The following is a 26,804-nucleotide window of genomic DNA, read 5'->3' as shown; positions in this document are numbered from 1 at the left end:
CGGGGCTATGTAGAAACACTCTTCAAGTGCGGGGGGATTTGTAATTTTTTCCAAAATTTAGAGGAATGGCTTCAGAGTAATGGGCAAGTTGCACCATTTTATTTCTGCCCTTAAATTGTTTTGATCCAGAGCAGAAGTGGTTCAAAAGTAAGTATACCTTCAGAAAACCTACTTTCTTTTGACATTCAACTTTGGAATCTACTGCACTTGTTGGTGACAAACTCACATCTGGATCAAACCCCCTGGGCTGCATTAGCTGAGGGCTGAAGGATTGGGTCTGATCTGCTCACTTCATGCCGTTGTACATTTTTTCCTTGAAACACATCAGGTTACTCAATTTGATGCCTTTATTTCCTAGTTGGTAATGTCAGGAGTCAAATGCCACCAGCACACAGAACGGGGAGGTTTTTATTGATCATTCAACCGGGTCCTGACCAACAATTAACCAAGCAGTGGGATTTCCTCGGTGGTTGACTGATGCCCGCAATTATATATTTGAAAACTATTTCGCAAAAATGTAATAGAAACAGAAAAACATGATCAGTAACATAAAAGCGGATTTATTTGTTTGTGTGAAATGACTGCTGGGCCTTAAATGACATGAAGTAATAATAATGTGGACTCCTGAGCAGAGGGTCGTGGGTTCAATCTCAGGTGGGGGACACTGTTATAGTACCCTTGAGCAAGCTACTTTATATAGATTGCTCCAGTAAAAACCCAGCTGTAGAAATGGGTAAGTGTACATAAAAAAAGAAATATGAAATTGTAACAATTGTACATTGACCTGCATATAAGAAATATAATAACATGCTATGTTTATAAAGTCTTATGACGTTCAACCATATTATGTGTTTTGTTATATATATACATTTTTATGAGCCTCTGGGACTGCACCATTCCACCACAAAACAACAACAACAACAACAAAACAAACAAAAAAAATCATACAAATATCAATGTCATATTTTAAGGCCAAGAATATCTTACTGAAACTAAGTGGCATATTCTAGTGGACATCCAGATTACATGCATAATTAAGATTGATTTATTATAAAAAGACAAAGATGAAACATGAATCAGCCTCCCAATTTAAGCAAGAAGAACATTTTTCCTGCAGAATTTTCATGCAGGGGTCAGACAGTTCTATGTATGATTCTGACACATGTCACCTTGAAACATAATGCATTTCAGTCATGTCACTCCACATCATGCTTCAAATCAAACATCAGATATCGCCCAAAAGCACAAATGGATTGGAGCACTACCTGATGTTATATAATAATTGAAGATGATAGACAGCTGCATTAAAATCAGTCTGACGGCTTTCTGAAGCCAGTTCCATGCAAGGAACCACAAAGTCAAACAGATTACTTAAGTCACAAACTGTTTAATGATATGAAGGTTAAAGTGAAACGTGAATAGTTTACTTCACTCTTTATAGACTATTTGCATTTTTGAATTGTGTAATCTAAAAATGAAGTGGAAAAACAAATCAAAACAAGAATTCAACCACTTCAAATACAACCAATATATCAGTATGTATTGTAGCAAAAAAGGAAAGAGCACAATTGTTTGCATTTGAAAATACTGCAGCTCACAGTATTGGCAGTGTCCTGAACATTTTTAGACGCATAATCCAACATTTGTTTTGAGTGCAATGGGAGAGAAGATAACATAAAAAAGAGGTTGCCGTGTCAGGAGCTAGAACAAATGGCATCCCTATATAGAGAAACAAATCAAACTGTGTGCTAAAAGAGAATACTGTACACTGTTATTTGAGGCAACTGAGAAGAAGAGCGATAATGAACAAGAACAAAGAAAACCACAATGGGCATAGGTTTCTGGTTGAGAGAAGTAGCTAGTGGTTCCTGCTTGGCAAACACAATAAAAGTGAAGCAGCCATTTATGATTTATCACCTTAAACGGGACATTTTGGTTAGAAAAAGATGCCTATTCTCTGTCGAGTCGGACTTCACAATTATTAAAAAAGGGAAGGGAAATACTGTACTCGGGGTTCAGTTTCACTGCTTTTAGAAGAAAGACATTTATTCCAGCAAAGACAGATCAGATAACAATTTAAATTTGCTGGCATGCGATTAATCTGTGCTCATTCTGCTTTATGCTCTTATAGAGTGTATAGGGCAGTTTCATTTATCTGTATGTAGAGACAGTTCCTCAACATGAAATTCTCTTCATTCAAGTGAAAGAATGTTATAAATTATGAACCTCAACCCCATAATGGCTTTTTTTTTTTTTTTTTTTTTTTTAAATACAAAGCAAATTATGCTACTGGGATGTTTTAGAATCAGGTATATTTTCACCCATGCTGACCTAAATTGGGAAGATTTGTTTAAACAGTAATTTATTTTATTTGAGTTTTTTCAGCTACAATTAAAAATAAAAAGATCTTCAGCATGCCAAATTCAACAATCTTCTTGAAAAAACAGTAAATTAAGTTCTTCTGATTTTTAGTTGATTGATGCGTTTTTTCACACACACACACACACACACACACACACACACACACACACACACACAGTTGGATTAAAAGGTGTAAGCCATGCTTTCACACTGCAAGTGATGTTACATCAGTCAGTCACTCTTCCCTGCCCAGCTTGCCCGTTTCTAATGAGATGTGGGTGGGTTTCAGCAAGACCGATACATTTTGCAACCGGTCCAATTTCTTGACGAAGAGCTATTATTCATGGCTAATTGCTTGGTTCAGATCAGGCAACCCGAATACTCACTGCAGACTCATTCTGTTTAAAAGCCACTGTTGCAATGCCCAACACTAAAGCCTTTTCTGACACCAAATTTTATCCATCTATAACATGTACCTCAACATGTTTAATCAATTTCAAACCTTGAACATACACTGAGTGGTCACTTTATTAGGTACACCAACGTAATCGCAAATTGCTCCCCCATTTGCCCTCAGAACAGCCTGAATTCATTGGGGCATGGACTCGAACATGGTGTCGAAAGCACACCACAGGGATGCTGGCCCATGTCGACTTCTTCCCATAGTTGTTGCAAATTGGCTGGTGGTGGATCTCTATTGCAAAAAGCTCATTCAATCTCATCCCACAGAGGCTCAACTGGATTGAGATCTGGTGAGTGGGCAGGTCACTGCAGTAGCTGAATTCACGCTCATGTTCCCAGAACCATTCCCGGACAATCCTATGCTGCTGAAAGAACCCATTCGCAGATGGATACACTGCTGCCATGAAGGGATGCACCTGATTGGCAACGATGTTCAGATAACCTGTAGCATTCAAATATTGTTCCACTCAGATAAAGGGACCCAATGTGTGCCACGCAAGCAAACCCCACACTGTCACACCGCCACCACCAGACTGCATTGTTCACACCCGGCAGGATGAATCCAAGGACTCCTGCGGTTTTTATTATATTTTACTATATTATATTTAGTGCAATTCAGAGCATTTATCTCAGTGAATCTTAAAGAGGATAAAATGTGGTTTCTATCAAAAGGACCCACAGATTCAGCTTTATTCATGAAACAGGACATTCTAGTCAAATACCACCTGCAGAGTCCACCAAGCCAAGAATTTGCCTCCGTCAGGCTACATTTGCAGAGGAGGAAGAGCCAGCCAGTCAAGATGTGATGACCATAAATATAACACTGCTCCTAGCTTGCTGACGATCAGTGACTACAGTCTATACATACAATTACAAAGTTCAGCTTTAGACAAAACAAAACTGTAACAGACTTTTTTTGTGGTGGATGTGTCTATACACTCACCTAAAGGATTATTAGGAACACCTGTTCAATTTCTCATTAATGCAATTATCTAACCAACCAATCACATGGCAGTTGCTTCAATGCATTTAGGGGTGTGGTCCTGGTCAAGACAATCTCCTGAACTCCAAACTGAATGTCTGAATGGGAAAGAAAGGTGATTTAAGCAATTTTGAGCGTGGCATGGTTGTTGGTGCCAGACGGGCCGGTCTGAGTATTTCACAATCTGCTCAGTTACTGGGATTTTCACGTACAACCATTTCTAGGGTTTACAAAGAATGGTGTGAAAAGGGAAAAACATCCAGTATGCGGCAGTCCTGTGGGCGAAAATGCCTTGTTGATGCTAGAGGTCAGAGGAGAATGGGCCGACTGATTCAAGCTGATAGAAGAGCAACTTTGACTGAAATAACCACTCGTTACAACCGAGGTATGCAGCAAAGCATTTGTGAAGCCACAACACGTACAACCTTGAGGCGGATGGGCTACAACAGCAGAAGACCCCACCGGGTACCTGTTGAGACATTCAGATGGTAGAGTCAGAATTTGGCGTAAACAGAATGAGAACATGGATCCATCATGCCTTGTTACCACTGTGCAGGCTGGTGGTGGTGGTGTAATGGTGTGGGGGATGTTTTCTTGGCACACTTTAGGCCCCTTAGTGCCAATTGGGCATCGTTTAAATGCCACGGCCTACCTGAGCATTGTTTCTGACCATGTCCATCCCTTTATGACCACCATGTACTCATCCTCTGATGGCTACTTCCAGCAGGATAATGCACCATGTCACAAAGGTCGAATCATTTCAAATTGGTTTCTTGGACATGACAATGAGTTCACTGTACTAAACTGGCCCCCACAGTCACCAGATCTCAACCCAATAGAGCATCTTTGGGATGTGGTGGAACGGGAGCTTCGTGCCCTGGATGTGCATCCCACAAATCTCCATCAACTGCAAGATGCTATCCTATCAATATGGGCCAACATTTCTAAAGAATGCTTTCAGCACCTTGTTGAATCAATGCCACGTAGAATTAAGGCAGTTCTGAAGGCGAAAGGGGGTCAAACACAGTATTAGTATGGTGTTCCTAATAATCCTTTAGGTGAGTGTATGTATGTTTTTGTTTGTTTTAATTGGTACTGTCCTTTATATAAATCATGACATTTGTAGGTTCTCTTAGATATTAAAAGTGGCACAAAGTGTCATACAGTGAGGGGAAAAAAGTATTTGATCCCCTGCTGATTTTGTACGTTTGCCCACTGACAAAGAAATGATCAGTCTATAATTTTAATGGTAGGTGTATTTTAGCAGTGAGAGACAGAATAACAACAAAAAAATCCAGAAAAACGCATTTCAATACATTGATTTGCATGTTAATGAGGGTAATAAGTATTTGACCCCTTCGACTTAGTACTTGGTGGCAAAACCCTCGTTGGCAATCACAGAGGTCAGACGTTTCTTGTAGTTGGCCACCAGGTTTGCACACATCTCAGGAGGGATTTTGTCCCACTCCTCTTTGCAGATCCTCTCCAAGTCATTAAGGTTTCGAGGCTGACGTTTGGCAACTCGAACCTTCAGCTCCCTCCACAGATTTTCTATGGGATTAAGGTCTAGAGACTGGCTAGGCCACTCCAGGACCTTAATGTGCTTCTTTTTGAGCCACTCCTTTGTTGCCTTGGCTGTGTGTTTTGGGTCATTGTCATGCTGGAATACCCATCCACGACCCCATTTTCAATGCCCTGGCTGAGGGAAGGAGGTTCTCACCCAAGATTTTACGGTACATGGCCCTGTCCATCGTCCCTTTGATGCGGTGCAGTTGTCCTGTCCCCTTAGCAGAAAAACAGCCCCAAAGCATAATGTTTCCACCTCCATGTTTGACGGTGGGGATGGTGTTCTTGGGGTCATTCCTCCTCCTACAAACACGGCAAGTTGAGTTGATGCCAAAGAGCTCGATTTTGGTCTCATCTGACCACAACACTTTCACCCAGTTCTCCTCTGAATCATTCAGATGTTCATTGGCAAACTTCAGACAGGCCTGTACATGTGCTTTCTTGAGCAGGGGGACCTTGCGGGCGCTGCAGGATTTCAGTCCTTCACGGCGTAGTGTGTTACCAATTGTTTTCTTGGTGACTATGGTCCTAGCTGCCTTGAGATCATTAACAAGATCCTCCCATGTAGTTCTGGGCTGATTCCTCACCGTTCTCATGATCATTGAAACTCCACGAGGTGAGATCTTGCATGGAGCCTCAGACCGAGGGAGACTGACAGTTATTTTGTGTTTCTTCCATTTGCAAATAATCACACCAACTGTTGTCACCTTCTCACCAAGCTGCTTGGCGATGGTCTTGTAGCCCATTCCAGCCTTGTGTAGGTCTACAATCTTGTCCCTGACATCCTTGGACAGCTCTTGGAATCTGATTGATTGATTAGTTCTGTGGACAGGTGTCTTTTATACAGGTAACAAGCTGAGATTAGGAGCACTCCCTTTAAGAGAGTGCTCTTAATCTCAGCTCATTACCTGTATAAAAGAAATCTTGCTGATTGATAGGGGATCAAATACTTATTTCCCTCATTAACATGCAAATCAATTTATAACTTTTTTTAAATGCGTTTTTCTGGATTTTTTTGTTGATATTCTGTCTTTCACTGTTAAAATACACCTACCATTAAAATTATAGACTGATCATTTCTTTGTCAGTGGGCAAACGTAAAAAATCAGCAGGGGATCAAATACTTTTTTCCCCCACTGTATAAGAGGAAAGAAACCTCCTTCATGAGGCAAAGTTCTGCATCATCGATTTACAAAATAAAAAGTCACATTGACCGTGATAAGACAGATCTCAAGAGGAAACCTTTGACAGCGGTCTAGGTATATGATGATTACTGTAGGCAAATCACCTTGCTCTTCTTGTACTGTACAGACTGAACTCAGAAGCAGGAAGGCTGCCACACAAAACAGCATGAAGGATGAATGACCCGAGTAAGATGACTCTGCTCTCTTTTTTATAAGGTAAAAATAAAGCGGTTTATAGGATTAAATAAAACCCTGCAATACATGCACTGAAAGTCATGACCAGGGGATTCCTGAGGGAATGAAAGGAAACAAAAAAAAAAAAAAAAAAATGAACATACTACAAAGACAGTCAAACTCATGGTCATAAGGCACAAGACCATTTCTCAAGCCAAATGAGGGAACTCACTTCAGTGTCTGGTCAAGCGTTACAAAGTGTTGGTGGAGAGAGCCAATCTCAAAACAAAAATAAATCTCGGCACTAACTACATACTTCACATCAAGGGCCGGGAACTCCAGCTCTGAAATACAGATGTGTGTTTAGGGATGAGCAAACAGCTGGTCCGAAAAATGCTTGACACTAACAGTAATACAACACAGCACAATTGGACACTATGGCACGGTCTAGATTTGTCATTTTTAGAAAAATAACTGTCTACGCGTAGGAAATACATAAAAGAGAAGACTGCTTTGTGGCAACAGGATGCAATAAATCAAGCCAACATGAGCTATCCTGAGTACAAGCAGTAATACAAAGTGATGGGTAAAGAAAACTGCACACTCAAGTGTTCCACTTCAACATTCTTCTTCTTTACACAAAAATAAAGTCGTTATATTATATATATATATATATATATATATATATATATATATATATATATATATATATATATATACACACACATACACACACACACTCACCTAAAGGATTATTAGGAACACCATACTAATACTGTGTTTGACCCCCTTTCACCTTCAGAACTGCCTTAATTCTATGTGGCATTGATTCAACAAGGTGCTGAAAGCATTCTTAAGAAATGTTGGCCCATATTGATAGGATAGCATCTTGCAGTTGATGGAGATTTGTGGGATGCACATCCAGGGCACGAAGCTCCCGTTCCACCACATCCCAAAGATGCTCTATTGGGTTGAGATCTGGTGACTGTGGGGGCCAGTTTAGTACAGTGAACTCATTGTCATGTTCAAGAAACCAATTTGAAATGATTCGACCTTTGTGACATGGTGCATTATCCTGCTGGAAGTAGCCATCAGAGGATGGGTACATGGTGGTCATAAAGGGATGGACATGGTCAGAAACAATGCTCAGGTAGGCCGTGGCATTTAAACGATGCCCAATAGGCACTAAGGGGCCTAAAGTGTGCCAAGAAAACATCCCCCACACCATTACACCACCACCACCAGCCTGCACAGTGGTAACAAGGCATGATGGATCCATGTTCTCATTCTGTTTACGCCAAATTCTGACTCTACCATCTGAATGTCTCAACAGAAATCGAGACTCATCAGACCAGGCAACATTTTTCCAGTCTTCAACTGTCCAATTTTGGTGAGCTTGTGCAAATTGTAGCCTCTTTTTCCTATTTGTAGTGGAGATGAGTGGTACCCGCTGGGGTCTTCTGCTGTTGTAGCCCATCCGCCTCAAGGTTGTACGTGTTGTGGCTTCACAAATGCTTTGCTGCATACCTCAGTTGTAACGAGTGGTTATTTCAGTCAAAGTTGCTCTTCTATCAGCTTGAATCAGTCGGCCCATTCTCCTCTGACCTCTAGCATCAACAAGGCATTTTCGCCCACAGGACTGCCGCATACTGGATGTTTTTCCCTTTTCACACCATTCTTTGTAAACCCTAGAAATGGTTGTGCGTGAAAATCCCAGTAACTGAGCAGATTGTGAAATACTCAGACCGGCCCGTCTGGCACCAACAACCATGCCACGCTCAAAATTGCTTAAATCACCTTTCTTTCCCATTCAGACATTCAGTTTGGAGTTCAGGAGATTGTCTTGACCAGGACCACACCCCTAAATGCATTGAAGCAACTGCCATGTGATTGGTTGGTTAGATAATTGCATTAATGAGAAATTGAACAGGTGTTCCTAATAATCCTTTAGGTGAGTGTATATATATAGTAATAATATACACTGACATTCAGTAAAACTAGGGCAGATTTACATCCAGCCACTTAATGAACAATAACATTTCCCTGCCTGCAACACCAAATTGTTATTGGATGGTTGTATGCCAGTTTATAAGCTCGGCAGGTCGGTATGAAGTCAAAACCTCAGAACCTGAAAAATGGCAGGATTTACATTGGCCTTTCCCCAATCCGCACTGATCTCCACAAAATTCAGAACCAAGAACCTAACTCTTTACTGCTGCAGAAGCTCAGCCGAGATAATATTGAATTTTGTTAACCATTATTATAAAGTTAAGGCTGCTTCACACACAAGATGAATGGGGAGCTAAAATGAGGTTTCTGGAAGGGAAGCTAATCCATTTTTAAGCAACCCGTAAAATTTGGTTGTTTTAAGGTGCTTGAGAACAAAACTTTAGTTGTATTGTAAGCACTCATTATGAAAGTGTTTTTTTAGTCTTTTTTATCCCTACCTGCCACTTTTGAATTAATTTGCAACTTGAATGGAAAAAATCTCTCTTCTTTGACAGCTCTGTTATGGCCTTAATTTCCCACTGTGTTCCAGACTACAGACTGATGGAAATCACTATAACAATCCTAGTGGGAAGCAAGCCGTGTCATCCAAAAATGATTAGTTTAACCACTTCTCCCCTTTACTACTGTGTTCACCCTGCACTTCATATTAAGGGAAAAAAATGAACAGAGATATTAACCCAAGTAAACGCTCATTAAAATGACAAAGGAGAGGGATTAGTGCATTACCTATAATATTGTAGGTCTTTAAAGATTAGTGTAGAGGTCAGTCTTTGCCATTTTATGCCATGCTTCTGACAATTGCCACTAAATGTTTATAGACAGATGGGGTATTATTTTCCCTTAAAATGAAACCTGTAACTTCAATATCAGGTCAGTACCATGGAAGGTGAATATGAGGGAACTGAAACTCTGTATGTAGAGATGGTTTGCAAAGAAAAATGCGACTGCTGGGACAAAGATCGCGTGCTCTGTGAGTTCAGCAGTGTTAAGTCAACCCTTTTCATTCACTACATACAGTGGAAAAGCAGACCTTCTTAAATAAAGGGTTATTCATGCTTTTTTCCCTGTGATGGGAAGGATAGGAGCATCATCAGCTGTAACAGAGTATTATGTATTTTCTAAGGAATGAGGATGATCGTGCTCCACATTAAAACTAAGTAAATCAAGCATGTCGGGCTGATTGAAATCCCTGCCAGTCAAAAACCTGAACACCTTTTCAGTGATACAAACTTATTTAGTAAACGAGTACGAAATGTGTAATTGCAAAACTGCAAACCATTTTGGACATTTCCCAACACGAGGTTGGTTATTTGATAGACAGATAAGGTGAGGAACGTATCACAATTAACTCTTAAGGCAGGAAAGAAATCAAAAACTGTATCCTGTTCCTGTGCTGCACAACAAGGCAAAACAAAACTTATAGTATGTCTCATAAACGGAGCTTATAAAGGACAACAGGAGAGAGACCCTAATGAGGTTATTAGACCAGGGGGAGAAAACAACAACTACTCCCCTTTAACGGTATTCAGATGCCACAAGACTCATTGATGTGGGTCTTTTCATTTCCATGTACATTAGGTGCCAGTTTGGTTACGCTGTTTATGCCAAGCAAACAGACTGCAAGAATATGCTGGCAAATGTCAGGAACTATACCCAATACGATTATGGTAAACCTACACTCAAATAAGAAAGTTAGGTTGATACAAGATACTTTCCATTTAAATGAAAATACTCCATTGTATAAATGTAGGGGGGGAAGGCGGGGGGGGCATGGGAAGGGATTAGTATCGTAATACTTTTTATTCACAATACTAGAACCTTGCAAGATTTTTCTGGTATCACACCTTCGTACTCTTAAAGCATAAATGGGTACTGCCATGGGCAAAGCATCATTTTACACTTAGATTAATGACATAATAAGTATTAAAAGAGCTGATGTAATCTACCCATTACACATAAAGACAAAATACTAATGGATTTTATCAGATCATTTTATAGCACTCTGGAAGCCTCTTTTCATAGCTTCAAGCATTTTCTCTTATTTTCTTTACCTGGATATCAAAATTAATGTATAGATAATCTTTTCATGGCAGGGCCCGTCTCTTGGTCCTTTACCATGACTCATGTTACTATAGGACATAATAAAAGCACATTAGAAGTGTTACAATAAAAATAAAAAGCACAATCCTTACATAATATGAAGCGAACAAAGGTCTCTACAGAATGCAGCCTACAAATGCTACAAGTTTAGACTGATACTTATTTTTCAATAGCAGTCTTTAAAGATAACTATAATTATTCAGAGATTAGTCATACACATTACAAGATAATGCATCATACTGTATTCATTCCTTTATCATTCTTTATCAGAGAATGCAAATGGTTAAAAATGTACGAAAAAAAAACCCTGCAGTGTGGGCTAACATTAACAGGTGTCATTTAAGATTCCCGGAGCTCACTTCCCACTCACTGTCTTTTAGAAGATTACAGTTTTTTTTCTTTTTTATTATTTTTATTTTTTTAAAGAGATTTTCTCTTCTTGGATGAATAAGGTAACAGATGGCGTACCCTGCTTACAGGTTTGGACTGGCAAAGCTACTGAAGACTTACCAAACTGTGACCTGGCAAGCAGTATTACACAAGTCTCGGCCAACAGTTCAGATCTGTTTATATGGAGCATCGAACCTTTGGGGTTTATCTTACACTGCATCCGCTGAGAAGCTGAAACCCTGCCCACATTGGGAACCATTTTCATTATTACAAGTCAACTTAAACTAGATAGGATATTCAGCTCCTGGTGAAGAAGGAAAGCCAGAACAGAAAATCTTATTCTGGAGTGTGTTTCTTTTAGGACTTAATTACCAAGCAAGGGGTTGCATTTAATTTGAGCGTAAAGCATCACAGAACACAGAACTTAAAAGGATCAGATGGAATATTTCGCATCTTTTCTAATCTTACCCATATATACTTTCCATAAGCATTATGAAAATAGAGTAGGCTACAGTTAAAAGTTAGTGCGATAAAATTACACGCTTGATTGCTTAATCCAAGGACATGAAATGCTTGTTCTCTTATTTTTTACCTTTTCTGTTTTAAGAAAAACAGAAAATGACTGGTTTAACCCCGAAGCTAGGCTGCCACGCAGTGCTGTAATGATTACCATACTAACTTTACTGTATTTCACCTGCATCTGACCTCCGTTCCATGCAATGCTGCTGAAGTGCCCTATTTCTCCAAGTCCTCTAGCGCTTGCAGTCTCGCACGGCTAACACATTACATCCTCCCTCATAATACAACGTACTGCTAGCAAATGATGTTGCACCGTCCATTAAATATTTATGCTCAAGACACAGAATAACTGACTTGTTTAACTAGCATCAAATCGACATTGTAAAAACAAGTGTAGCAGTAAACATCTCCTATTCAAAGCAACAAAATATTAAGAATATAACCGATGTGCTGTGCTGCATGTAGAGAATACTTTGAAATACTGGATCAAACCAGAACGCTGCATTACATGAGACAAACAAGCATGTTTTTAGTACAAATGTGACTGCAAGGGTTCTCAATCGCTAGTTTTGCATTTGTCCTGTCTAATGTCCTTCAAGGAAAAATCTATAGAAAACAGCATAGAAACTGGCTTGCCAACGTCACATATTGACCGTTTGAACTCGTGAAAGAAGTCTTTCCCAGTTACTGTAAGCAAAAAATAGAAAATAGAATTGAGAAAAAAAGAAAAAAGAAAAGCAAATGCACCAAAAAGATTTATCTACTTCTCTTCAATAAGAGAATCACATTAAACCAAACATTAGAGAACGTGCACTATTGTGGTATTATGTTGTTGGACAGCAACCAAAATGATAGAGCTTTAAGGAAGAATCTAAGTCGGGAGAAAGTAAGAGTCTCTCTAATTCCAAAACACAAATTCCATTTTCCATGCTTCTATATTCCAGAAAATATATTTACCTTATGGGGATAAATCCTCCATTACAAACCAAATCGCCAGCAGCAAAGTAACAAAACAAAAGAAAAAGTACTAAGCTGGTTGTTTAATGTATACATGCACAGCTTATTCAAAACAGTTTCATTAGGCTGTTAATTGTAACTGTCCAACTGTAACACATACAGTAGCATGTTTACACATGTGAAAATGGTTTGATGTTTGTAGATTCTCCCACCAGGGGGAGGTATTTACATTAACATCATCAGTAATTTAAAAACAAAATCTGTACATAAATTTGCAGAGCTGTCAGATGTGTCAGTTTGCCTGAAGAGAAGGGGCTGCCTTCCCAGATCACATAGAAGTACTCGTATACCAATGTCTTCAAACCCATGGTATCACATGGTATCACCCTTCATGCACAGTGAGGAATGAGTATGTATGAATTCCTGAGATGCAGTCTGCTAGCACAGGATGCAGCTGGACTATGGTGTAGAATTAACACGGAATTATTAAACTACATGAGAGATCCATTATACTCTTATAAGACAAAAAAACACAGGAACACAGGCAATTAACTATTTCTGTATTACCATCAAAAACATTTTGTGGGAATTACCAATTTGTCACTTACTTTTCATAGCACACTTGAACGGGAAAATAGTCAAAAGTTTATACGTCCTAATCTAGTTCATTATAATAATAGGAACATGCATTGTGAAAGGCAAAATAAAATTGCAACGTATGAGGAAAAATCATTGTAATAATAGTCACAATAAAGCAATTATCCAAGGCGAGCATCAGACCCTGCAAAGTTAGTCCTTTCAATTCACAAACCTAAAATTAATGTCCAATTAAAATGTGGCAAAGAAACACTTTTTCTTTCCCTTTTGTAAATGCATATGGAGGGATTCAGGGATCCAAAAGCAGTCTTAATTAAGCTTCTTCAAAGAGATTCACATGTTGAAATCGCATGACTGCAAAAAAGTTAAAATTGTGTAACTGCACTTGGCACACTAGTGCTATATACTGTAGCAAGCAAAAGTATTTAATTCCTGATTCGAGTTACCCCAAACAGGATGTTGTATTCCACTCCAGGAAAGAATCGAATGAAAATCAGTTTAGGGACTGGAGGGGATGTGTATTTTTCAAACTATAGCAATCCAAGTAAAATAATCAGATTATGGATGAAAGGATTACAAGTGGGGTGCTAAAAACCATTTGATATTTATCTGAACTATTTAAAAATGTAATTCAATTTCGTATTAAATATATACTGAAGTGGTAAATTCTGATAAATTGTATCGTTTTCCTTGCAATTGTTCCTCTTTGGAGTTCGGGTGCCAGACATTTCTTATAATAGAGATCACTATGGAAACCAGAAATGCTATTGGTGGACCAGTATGGGATGCTCTCCCCTGTGGACATCAAACATGGACATCAAACATTGAAACTGCACTGTTTTTGAAATGATTTTTTTTAAATGAGATTTCACATATTAAACAGCATGTACAGTTTATTAAATATCCTATAATAACTTTCTGCAAAACAAGGGGACATTTACCAGTGGTCGCTAAAACCTGACTTATCTAAATCATCCTTGCACTGATTAATTCCAGATTAAATCCGTTCACTGTATAACATTTTCTCAGAACTGTGCAGCATAACAATGTGTAATGTAAACTCACTGCATGGAAGATCAAAATATTGTGCATTTCAAAACAAATGCAAAATACTAAGTGGTGGGGGGGGACCTGACTGTATGAAAGACAGGAGAGAAATGAAATAGTTAATCACACAAGCAGAGGCAGAATCTGTAGGCATGTTGTGGAAAAAAAACAGCAAGTGTTAGTAAGCTGAGAGTGTCAGACTGCTGTTTCAATCTGCCTGCCTTCAGAGCCTTCTCCCTCCTGGGGAACGGCACAGCTTCCAGCAGCTGACAGGTAACATTTTCCCTAAGTCACATCCAATCCCACGACAGGACAGGGCTCTGGAAGGTCATCCCATTGGGCCACAGAGCAATGGAATGACAATTTAACACAAAGTCAATTAGCAAGCAAAAAGAGACAAGCTGCATTGCAATAAGCATGCTCTCCACTCCACATACTTTTAGTAACTGAATTAGAAAGGAATCCATTAGGGAATATGTTGACTTATATTTAATTTTTTTATTTATTTATTTTTAAAGGACGAAAACAAAGTAAAAATGCAAAAGAGTTGATTGCAAACTATAACATGTTTTTTCTGCTGAAGCCTTAAAGAATTAAACATTTTAGTTATTCCATTCTTTCTTCACATTAAAATACAAGATCAAGAGACTATATAAAACAAATGTTTTAACATTTTTGATTATTCTTTCCATTGAACTGCTAAAGATTTCATATTTGGGTTGCTTGCCTAGACAGAAGCAAAACAAATGAAAAGGAGACATGAATGGTTTAACGGCTTATCTTTAGTTAAAATAAACAAGAATCAAATGTTGCATTTTAAATTCAATCTCTTTAGCATCCTATAATCTGAACCATCAGCATACATTTGAATTGAATAAGAATTAAGACCTTACAAAGATTGTACAACTGTGAATAAGTAACAAGGAAACATAAAAAATGACAGGGAGAAATATTCCACCTGAATTGAAATCTCACATGAGCCTGTTGATACATTAAAATAACAAATAAACAACAGTACTTTAATTCAAAGTATGTTAAAAGTGCGTCTGGGAACAGCACACAAATGTAAGTTTGCAAGACATTTACGCCGATATTCTGTTTTGTTAGCCTCCCTTTGAGAATTATAAAATCATTTCTGGGTGGTGAAGAAAACTAAACTAAAATTATGCATGCAAAAATGTATATATATTTTTTTGAAACCTTAAACATTACTATAGTGTACATGAGCTATTGAATAAATGATACTTCCCATTTAGGAGTTTCAACATACTTTTTATTACTTTGATATCTACTGGGGATAAATCGTGTGTCCTTAACACATCATCTGCTCTGATTAGGGGGGAAACTCCACAGGGTAACAATTGCTCTCACTTTCCTGGGAACGGAAACATACATTTCAGTGTTTCTCAGGATTCCCTCTTAAGTCTACAATGAAACGGACTTGCAAAGGACCTGTCCACTCTTTACCAGGTGCCCTGGGAAACCCCAGACTCAGCACTTAGAGCCCAAGTTGTCATTAATTTATTCACATTTAAACCAGTAACTGCCTTGTAGAATTCCACCTGCAGTTATCTCATTAGGTTGTGTGTCTTAAACGTTAATGTAAAATTATCACTGTTATTGTAATAAGGTTATACATATATCAATCTGTATTATACATAAAACATTCACACACACACACACACACACACACACACACTTATTTGCAGGGCAACCGAGAAGGAAAAAGGATCCTAGAGAGTGCTTGAGAAAATGATTTCACAAAACGAAGAAAGGACTCTGAATGATCAAACTTGCATATCTTAACGCATAGTGTGACAGTTGAGCCTTAAAGGTGCGAGACTCTTATAGCACTTGAAAACCCAGTATGTATTCAAATAGGTCGTTCTTTGTTATTATTAAAATGTTTAATAGTTTTTTTTTTTCTGGACTGCATCATTGGAACGAAGTAAAGCATGCAAGAAGGATGTCTCTTCAAATCACTTCATACACTTTTGGAGTGCTGAAGAGAGTTTAATTTTGCTGCGACTCAAAAAGGGAATTAACTTTGCTTTTGAGAAGTGCCATGTACACCATATACCAATTATCAACAGGATTTCAGCTCTAGAAACAAGCAGGTGCTGTTTCTTTGGACATTTCCGAGGCACACAAGCTGTAATTAGGAATACACAGATACAATGCTGTCCCATTTGTCAAGAGTGCCCATAAGCAGCCTCAGCCTGCACAGCTGTGCTTTTTCTGTGCAACATAAAATAGATGTGCTTCCCTGCAGAAAAGATCCCTAGCCATCATCAGTCTTTGAACTGTGTTCATGGTCTCTCTAGCCTGTCAGTTCTATAATGAAAGCCTGAGACTTCTGTCACTTATTAGAAAGCCAAATAAATAAATAAAGAGGTACAGGATTACCTAGGGAGAAACCACAGGTGGGGATAGAAAAAAATATATTTTCAGTTTGTATGGCCAAAAAGAGAAATGGTATAAATCATTTATTTATTATCTCCAGATCCTATTTCGCCACTTGGGGGGATAATGAGAAAAGAGGGAAAACACAACTGTCCTGGTCATGTGCCTAGCTTCAAATTCCACTCACCCTTGGTTGGGGCTGCATATTATGAGCCTACAGATAGTAATAGTAGGAACTACAGCTATAGGATATCTCCCAGTGCTATAAATTATATGGTTGACTGTTTTACATGATCACAAAATCACAGTGACAACAGTGTATTATATGCAGCTATTATAATGACAATGATTGTGGTTGTGATTTAGTAGCGATATTGGCCTATAATGTTCTGTATTGTAGTTAAACTTTTGTAGTGATCATACGGTATATATTATATAATACACTGTTCTGCAGTTTTCATTTAATAGTGAAGAGCAATCAGTAGGAGATTGCCAGTTGTAATTTGTCTAAACATGACTGCATTTGCCATCTTACATTAATAAAATGGTTCACAAATCCAACTCCATCTTTATTTTGACTCTGGTGTAAGGTATGATTTCACAAGAATACCTAAGGACTATTCAAAGGTAACCAAAACTACTCTTATATTCCTAGTCCATGTCCTATTCTTTCAGGGATTGTTTACGGGTCAGGTACATATATTAAGATGTCACATGATTCTGGCTCAGGGCTTTTGGCCCAGTGCTTTTTGTGCATCATTTTTATTAGAATGCTAGGAGCAAGCCATGAAGTCCCTAAGTCCCAAACCAAGCACTCTGCTCCTTCTATAGAGCTCTGTTTCTGTCCTGCCTCCCTTTACTTATGGGCACAGTACTTGAGCACAGAAGAGACCTTTCTATCTAAACCACCAGACATTTCAAATACCACTTCTATTGCTTTTCACTATAACCTTGAAAACCCTGTAAAATAATCAGCCGCAGATGGCTATAATCACGGTTTTGCCTCTGAGTTTTAATGCATCTTTTTTGAGGACAAATAAAAAGCTGTTGGCAAATTACTGTCTTGAAAAGCATATTATACCTGAGACAACCTGGACTTACCTTGACAAGAACTAAGAGTTTAAAGAGCTTTGGAGTTCTCACTCTTTATTTTAATTATTTTAGAACAAACAGCAAAGAGTACAACAAAACAATGTCTATATATTTGTGACTACATCTCACTATCTCTCTCAATTTTGTTATGTCAACAAAGCCCTAGCTATTTCTCTTCAAATTTATAGAAAAAATAAACAATTAAATAAAAAACCAAAATGAAACCTCAAATATGACACACAGCATGGTAAACAATATGTCCTATTACAATTTAACTACTATTTGATTATTTTTGCAGTAAATAAATATATTAAGCTTTTCTTTAGCCACTGATTTGGTTATGGGTTATACTGAAACATTTTTACATTATTTCATTCATATGGAATATGTATCTATACCCATTAATAAATGTCTTAGCACATTTTATGGATATTAAAATGAGAATGTCCTTGTCAACGTTTTTGAATATTTATTTTTTCTCCCGCAGTTTGCTAACTAGATATTTGACGTGCATATTTCAAGTCTGACACAGGCATATCATTATGTGCAAGCAGCAGGCATATCCTATTATAATGATATGTGGGTATAGTGTTTGCCACAAAAAAAGGCATTAATATTTGGGTGTGATTTGGGAGGAGGCCACAGGATGCCAAGATTGATATCAAAGTAAGGAAAGGAAGGGGCGTTGGAATACACAGTACTTGAGTGTCAGTGTTTGAGGTGGGAGGAAGGTTACATGGCCATCACTTAAGCACTACTGTGGATTCGATGACTGATGGGTTTCCTTACATTTTCCTCAAGGATCCTTCCTTCTCTGTCTGCATAAATGTATAATCCCATAAACCTCTTGGGGGGGAGGGGGAGAATAACCCATGATAAATATTAATTAATTAAACTAATGAGATGTAATCAACCACACACAGGCCCCCAAACAGAGCACATAAGATGTTTGGACAAAGACACTGGAGATAGATTAACCTCGTGCTCAACTTTTACATTGCAGTGACAAGGAGAAGAACAGTCTTATCAATGAAGTCAGCTAAGCAAGAGCGAGAGGCATTACCAAGCATTAACAACTACGGCAATAAAACAATATATCCCAAGGACCTTGATTTCAGTACAATCCAGTTAGAGAATTGTGTTAGTGAGATGTCAGAAAGAATATGCTGTTTTGCAAAAACAATGTGAAGAAACTGACATTTAAACTTATTTACATAATTTCTCTAGTAATGTGAAAAAAATACATTTTAATGTTTCTGCTGCATTACTCCCACCACCAGATTGTTCTGATCGTTTTATAATTGACCTCTGTGAAGTTGTGGAACAATTACACTGTGGCCCTACAGAGCAGCAACGACGTCATCTCACATCTGATAAGTAACGTTTTATAGCGATTCTAACGATCTATGTAATGATTTATAGGTAAGTGCTCAGACACAAATATTTACACTTTACAGAGGATGTAAAACCTACTTTTTTCTTGCCTCAAACTCAAACACACAAAATCTCTAATTTTGCTTTCATTCAAAATTCATTTTTGAGACATTACTATAGAGTAATACAAATAATAATAATCATAATAAAATTCCCTCAGCAGCAGCAGCTAAAACATGTTGAAACTGCATTTCCTTGGACCAGTTTCATCTGGGATGAGATTCCCCTTGAAACAGCATTGGAGCTGCATTGTCACACGCATGCACGCACACACGCACTTCAATAATTAGAAAATATACAGAAATCTACCCACCTCTAGATTTGAGCATACTGGAACCGCTTAAAGGCTTGCTGACGTGTGCAACACACATCCCATACATAAAAATGACGGTAGGGTTATGTAAATGTATAATGGGCTGTCAAATACCTTTTAAACTATTTTAAAAGCCCAGTGTTGTTTTGTCTTATAAATGATAATTCATATAATTATTAATGTATTTAGTTGATACCTTTATCCATGGTGACATACAAGGGTAAATCATAAACACAACAATTACTTGTGTAAGTAAACAATCATGCCCTGAAAACCTTGAAACTTTAAAACTGTGGATATTCATTAAAACTGTTAGAACAGCTTCCTTTGTTTTGAGCAAAGCAAGTTTTGTATTGTAGATACCAAGCAGTTACACGAATCAAATACAGTGAGGGAAAAAAGTATTTGATCCCCTGCTGATTTTGTACGTTTGCCCACTGACAAAGAAATGATCAGTCTATAATTTTAATGGTAGGTGTATTTTAACAGTGAGAGACAGAATAACAACAAAAAAATCCAGAAAAACGCATTTCAAAAAAGTTATACATTGATTTGCATGTTAATGAGGGAAATAAGTATTTGATCCCCTATCAATCAGCAAGATTTCTGGCTCCCAGGTGTCTTTTATACAGGTAACGAGCTGAGATTAGGAGCACTCTCTTAAAGGGAGTGCTCCTAATCTCAGCTCGTTACCTGTATAAAAGACACCTGTCCACAGAAGCAATCAATCAATCAGATTCCAAACTCTCCACCATGGCCAAGACCAAAGAGCTGTCCAAGGATGTCAGGGACAAGATTGTAGACCTACACAAGGCTGGAATGGGCTACAAGACCATCGCCAAGCAGCTTGGTGAGAAGGTGACAACAGTTGGTGCGATTATTTGCAAATGGAAGAAACACAAAATAACTGTCAGTCTCCCTCAGTCTGGGGCTCCATGCAAGATCTCACCTCGTGGAGTTTCAATGATCATGAGAACGGTGAGGAATCAGCCCAGAACTACACGGGAGGATCTTGTTAATGATCTCAAGGCAGCTGGGACCATAGTCACCAAGAAAACAATTGGTAACACACTACGCCGTGAAGGACTGAAATCCTGCAGCACCCGCAAGGTCCCCCTGCTCAAGAAAGCACATGTACAGGCCTGTCTGAAGTTTGCCAATGAACATCTGAATGATCCAGAGGAGAACTGGGTGAAAGTGTTGTGGTCAGATGAGACCAAAATCGAGCTCTTTGGCATCAACTCAACTCGCCGTGTTTGGAGGAGGAGGAATGACCCCAAGAACACCATCCCCACCGTCAAACATGGAGGTGGAAACATTATGCTTTGGGGGTGTTTTTCTGCTAAGGGGACAGGACAACTGCACCGCATCAAAGGGACGATGGACGGGGCCATGTACCGTCAAATCTTGGGTGAGAACCTCCTTCCCTCAGCCAGGGCATTGAAAATGGGTCGTGGATGGGTATTCCAGTATGACAATGACCCAAAACACACAGCCAAGGCAACAGAGGAGTGGCTCAAGAAGAAGCACATTAAGGTCCTGGAGTGGCCTAGCCAGTCTCCAGACCTTAATCCCATAGAAAATCTGTGGAGGGAGCTGAAGGTTCGAGTTGCCAAACGTCAGCCTCGAAACCTTAATGCCTTGGAGAGAATCTGCAAAGAGGAGTGGGACAAAATCCCTCCTGAGATGTGTGCAAACCTGGTGGCCAACTACAAGAAACATCTGACCTCTGTGATTGCCAACAAGGGTTTTGCCACCAAGTACTAAGTCGAAGGGGTCAAACACTTATTTCCCTCATTAACATGCAAATCAATGTATAACTTTTTTTAAATGCGTTTTTCTGGATTTTTTTGTTGTTATTCTGTCTCTCACTGTTAAAATACACCTACCATTAAAATTATAGACTGATCATTTCTATGTCAGTGGGCAAACGTACAAAATCAACAGGGGATCAAATACTTTTTTCCCCCTCACTGTATGTATTAAAACAGATACATTAAATGCTTTATTGTCACATGCTTATTTGTTTTTCATCCATCAAATAATGCGTCATCCAGCTAGTTTCCCCCATTGCTGGATTATATTTTTTGCTCTGTACATTTTGGAGTAGTATATAATGGACTCCTAACAGCTGAATGACAGCAAATGAAAATCACTGTATGACCGATCAAAAGTGGCAGGATTGAGATTGTTGAGACTGCTCCCTTGACTGCAATCAGATGTGATGCACAATAACATAAGGCATTTGCATTTCCTGTCACTCTTATTATATATATGAAGTGAATATGAACTCCAGGATTCATATAACTGACCGCAACACAATGTCAAATCCCTTTGTGGTCCTTTTTCTAAGCATGGAAAGTTAACTTATCCCAATCCTCATTTTATAGATGCTGGCACAGAGAAATGGGGTTAGGAACAAAGGAACCTGCACAAGGTATAAACATCACCAATATAATGTGTTCAATTCCTAAAACTAACTTTACCAAAAGACAAGGTTAACTGTGCGCAGCTTTTTTTAACCTTATTTATTCATTCAATCGGTTTACTGTATCTTTGTATCATTCTCTGTGTCTTGCGTTACTCCACCTTAATTAGCATATCAGTCTGTATATCTGTGTTATTGTGTCTCCTACTAGCCTTGACTTCCTTAACTTTGCATTGATTCACTCTTTTTGGTCCTTATGAATTGGAATCTAAATAAGTAAAATACTATATGAATATCAGGAATCTCACAATATAACAATTGCTATTCATGTGTCATTACCACTAGTTAATTTCAACAAGTTCCTTTTTCAACTTTAAAATTTACTTTATTTTGGTGTTGCTTTCTGACACACTTACAGGAGATATTTCCAAACTTTCATGTATACTGGAACTTGTTTGATGTATTGAGTCTAAAAGCATGTCTGTTGTGTATTGATACAACATTGACCTGATTTGACATCAACTGATCTACTTAAATTTAAAAAACCCACTAAAAGCAGCCAACTTGCCAGAAAACACTTAAAAGCTTCTTTGGCAAAAGAACAAGGTATGAATTTGCTGAAACATTACATGAATGATGTCAATGTGCTGTACAATAATTGGATTATACAAAGGATTAATGGATTTATTGGAGAACAGATCCCATTAAAATTACAGGCCACTGGATTCTTCTTAAGTTTGGGTGATTTATGTGGGGAAAAAAAACTTTATAAAATAGCTATATAAAATCATTACATTTGAATGCTATGAATATTTTCCTCTGCGAATATTGCTACAATTCCTACAAGTACAATTCCTTACGTGTGGAAATGTTCAATACTCCTATGTAAAATGTCAGTGCATGACCATAATGGGAAATGCTTAGAGGCTATTGCTCCAGTTGTGTTTCTGATGGCACAGTGATTAACACTAGTTTCAATATTTAAACTATGTTGCAACTCTTAAAGGGTTAAGCTCTACAGTGAAAACCTTGTGTTGTAGCAGTCCACATATTTAACTCCGCTTAGAAAGAATATCTTATAGTAATGGTATTGTTATTCATAACATCAAAGTATTAAAACTGCTTTTCTTTCATCTTCACCAAATAATTATATGGAAACATCTTCGGGAGACCTTCATCTAGTAATGGACTGATATAGGCTGATGGTGAGGATATATTGGCATTGTAAAATGTATTATATTTTAAATTGCTCGGTTTAATGTAAATATGAATTTGTAATGTTTGATGCCTTGTACTTAACTGTATGCTTGCACTTTGTATTGCACTTATGTTGTAAGTCACCCTGGCTAAGGGCGTCTGCCAAGAAATAAAAATAATAATAATAGATATGGATATAGCCTAGATAAAATAATTAAACAGACATTGAGAATCATATGCCCTTTCCCCTCTAAATACCCAACATTCATCATTCATTGCAATGTCTCTTTTAATAATGGAAGGCTCCAAGTTCTCAAAACGATGGTAAGTATTTCTAAATGATTTTTTTCCAAAATTGTAACAATCCTTTGAATCCAATGAGTACAGTCTTAAAAGCCTGGCCAAAGTTTCATTTGGTACGTGTCAAATGGTAAGTATAGAAATATGATTCCTGGGGGAAATAGCAGAAGTAATTTACTAATAGGTGAAGAAGCAGAAGAACACAACTTGAACAGGTAGAAGTAGTTTTTATGTGCACCTGCCTTTGGATTTCAAACTTCTGCATTAAAGATACTAAAAACAATGTTTTACACAGTAACTGCAGTGACTGTGGTATAGACTGACCACAAGGAACAAATGTACATTATAGAAAAACAGCAGCAGCATTGTAAGTAAAAAAAGAGAGAAGTGGAAGACATCAAAATAAACAAGCAAAAACTAAAAAGATTTGTTTAAATGTTACAGCTCATCCTCGTGCTTAGATATTGTTTAATATTAAAACCATTTTAAACCTCACTTATAAAAATAGCACTTGCTTTATAGTCATTCCTAACAATCCAATTGTTCATTGCAGCAAATTATGTGGAAATAAAACCAAGAACCAAGCACTGCCACAAGGCAACACTCGTTTGATTTCTGAGTTTAAAACGATTGAGTAAGGGACTTTCCATATTTCCCTTATTGCTTAAACCCTTCACTTCAAGACTATAGTAGAGTTACACAAAGATTTATCTCCATTTAATCTAGACAGATTGTATCAGGCTCTTGTCAAGTGCTCCCCAGGCTAAGGTTAGAGCAAACCACACACACAGTCTACATAAAAAAGTAACTTTGTGATGAAAATCACATTAAAAAAAAAACAGAAGATCTTTTAAATTATTTCAATCACTTGACGTCGTCTAATACGAATGCTGACAACTGCAATGGTCTTAAATAACTGCAGAAACCTCTTGTTTATTGTCTTAGGGATAAGGCAAATGTCATGATCCAAGCCATTTGTTTATCTGGCCACATACTAAAGTAATAACAAGCCAGGCAAAGCTGCATTAGCTTAGGATAAAATAAAATCAAATAAAAACTTCTGCTTCAGTGAGGCTGTATTCAAATTTCTCAGCATGAATCTCACCAAGTAACACTTCAGCAGTCCCACATGCTCTTTAGTATTACAATACAGACCTGTGCAGAAAGTGAATTAAGTACGGCTCTTTGGAGCTTAAGATTCAGGATGATAAAAGGAATGAGTTTCTCAACTTTCAGAAACTTATAAATACAATTGCATAACTCCCCCCACCTCCTCTGCTCTCCTCTATATTCACAGGCTACAGATGGCAGAAGGCCAGTCTTCTTAAATTAATACACTGCCTATCAGGTCATTCGGCTAATTAGCAAAACTTTATCAATCAGTCCTTTTGCTGTAATTGTGCTCTCTTCATGTGTGTTATCAAACTAAGACAGAAATAACTGAATGATGAATTACAACCGGGAATCTGTAAAATGTTGCCATGAATGCAGATTTTGGGAAGTTTGTAGTCATGGACCACTTTTGTCTTCAATAAGAAGGCTGTTTGAGTTATAAATTACCACCTCGCCATAAAAGAATGGGAGGAATCTGCATTACCATACAGGCTACATTGTTTTTGGAAGATAAAACCCACAGTAAATACAAAATAATGTTTTTTTTTTTAAGAACAGCTAGGTCTACGTCTGATGCCTTCTAAGTAAAAGACTGAGTATAGGGGGGACTTAATTAACATAATTAAATTTAATTAGTCTTTCACTGCTTAAGCAGCTGCAATTGGCGTTCTTTAATCTCACTGGCACATGATAAACTATTGGTGAACAGGGCTGGTCGTGACGCTGCATGGGTGATAAGAGAGGAAAGGGGTCCAGCCGGTCCTTATTGTAAAGATGAAGGCAGGAGATTGTCAGCCTCATTTAGGGTCGTGTAGCGCATATTCACGCAGTTCTGCGCGGATCTGCGCTGCTCCACCAATGGGATCGCTGGGATGGTACACGTTCTTCTGTAAGCATAGATCTCACTTGTATGTCTAGTCTGGCAAATGATCTTCCTAAATGTATCGACACTTTTCATTTCCATCATCCCACCCATTCCTAAATACAAATCACAACTCGTTCCGTCGCAGTTAAGCAACACTAGGAGAAGATAGTGCTCTTTATACGCAGCTCATTTCAGACGGAAAAAAACCGACTCACCTCACTGTATGACGATTTCCGATTACGTTTGCTGAAGACAGTTTTGCAAAACCAGGGCTCTTGTTTCCACTCTACATAAAACGGGGACACAATACATTATAATTATAACCTAGGGCCGGATCAAATCAAAACTGCGACCCACCCGCTAATAGCTAAACTACACACCTTCATCACAGCGGTTAGTCCTGATTGGAAGAAAGCGGCATCCAACTCAAAATGAGTACAGTTGTGTAGTTTTCTATTAGCGGGTTGATTTAATCCGGCCCTAATTTAACCGCTTTCAATTCAACGTGGCTTACTTTCTTAGACTAGGTTCCTGATGCTAAAACCTTTTTCTTAAACTTGCATCCTCATGGTGCAGCTCCATTGCATGCTGCGTCCTGATTGCAATTTGCCATCCGTGAACCAGTTTTGACGATTAATGAATAGTATCAAGACATCATTATTATTAACACGCAACTTAATCAGAAATACGGTCATGGCTTAAGCAGAGCTCAATCAAATAACGGACTGTGCACTAAACCCTACGTGATTTTGAACCTTCACTGTTTATTGATTGATTTTTGTTTTCTTACTACAGCATATTTCATGCACACAGTAGGCCTGAGTAAAACATTTGCTCATTGCACCAGTGAAGCATTATTTGGGGCGGTCTGTAAAGATTTAAGGTTTGTCCTACTTAACAGCACTTTCCAACCTTGTGTTCCCCCAGACAATAATACCTGCGCATCCCTATGTCCAGCTGGAAAGCTGCGTTTCGTGCTGTGATCTACTGTGCAAACAGTGCATCGCATAATTGTACACTAGGAAATAACTTACAAAAACAGAAGGGATCCTCTGCGTCTTGCTTGTTCCGCACACTAGCAGTCCCGAGAGCTGTGCACCTCACTCCGCGCTCAGGTGACACACAAGTGGGAAAACCAGTTGCAGGCAAGCGAGATACAGATCTCAAACTTTCACAGATCAAATACACTTACGACTTGTGCTTGAGATCTTTTTTTGTTTGTTTGTTTTACAGGAAATGGGACCAGCACATTCCACAAAAACGTAAAAACATTTGCGGGTAATCGCTGTCAATCTGTAATGCAACCCTGT

The 26,804-nt window shown here is 38.3% G+C and overlaps 1 protein-coding gene across 1 annotated transcript in view; it reads right to left on the bottom strand.

The window, feature by feature from the left end:
• The window catches only part of atp10b (ATPase phospholipid transporting 10B), a 110,698-nt gene extending 84,097 nt beyond the window's left edge, over positions 1-26,601 (bottom strand). The window contains exons 1-2 of the mRNA XM_066716998.1: positions 26,529-26,601; positions 25,710-25,780 (exon numbers count right to left, since the gene is read on the bottom strand). The gene's annotated coding sequence lies outside the window, so the exon portion shown is untranslated. The remainder of the gene's footprint in view (positions 1-25,709; positions 25,781-26,528) is intronic.
• Between the last annotated feature and the right edge of the window lie 203 nt (positions 26,602-26,804).

The sequence above is a fragment of the Amia ocellicauda genome, chromosome 11, assembly GCF_036373705.1.
Source record: "Amia ocellicauda isolate fAmiCal2 chromosome 11, fAmiCal2.hap1, whole genome shotgun sequence".
Taxonomy (NCBI): Eukaryota; Metazoa; Chordata; class Actinopteri; order Amiiformes; family Amiidae; genus Amia; species Amia ocellicauda.
This window is presented reverse-complemented; position numbering and strand designations above follow the sequence as displayed.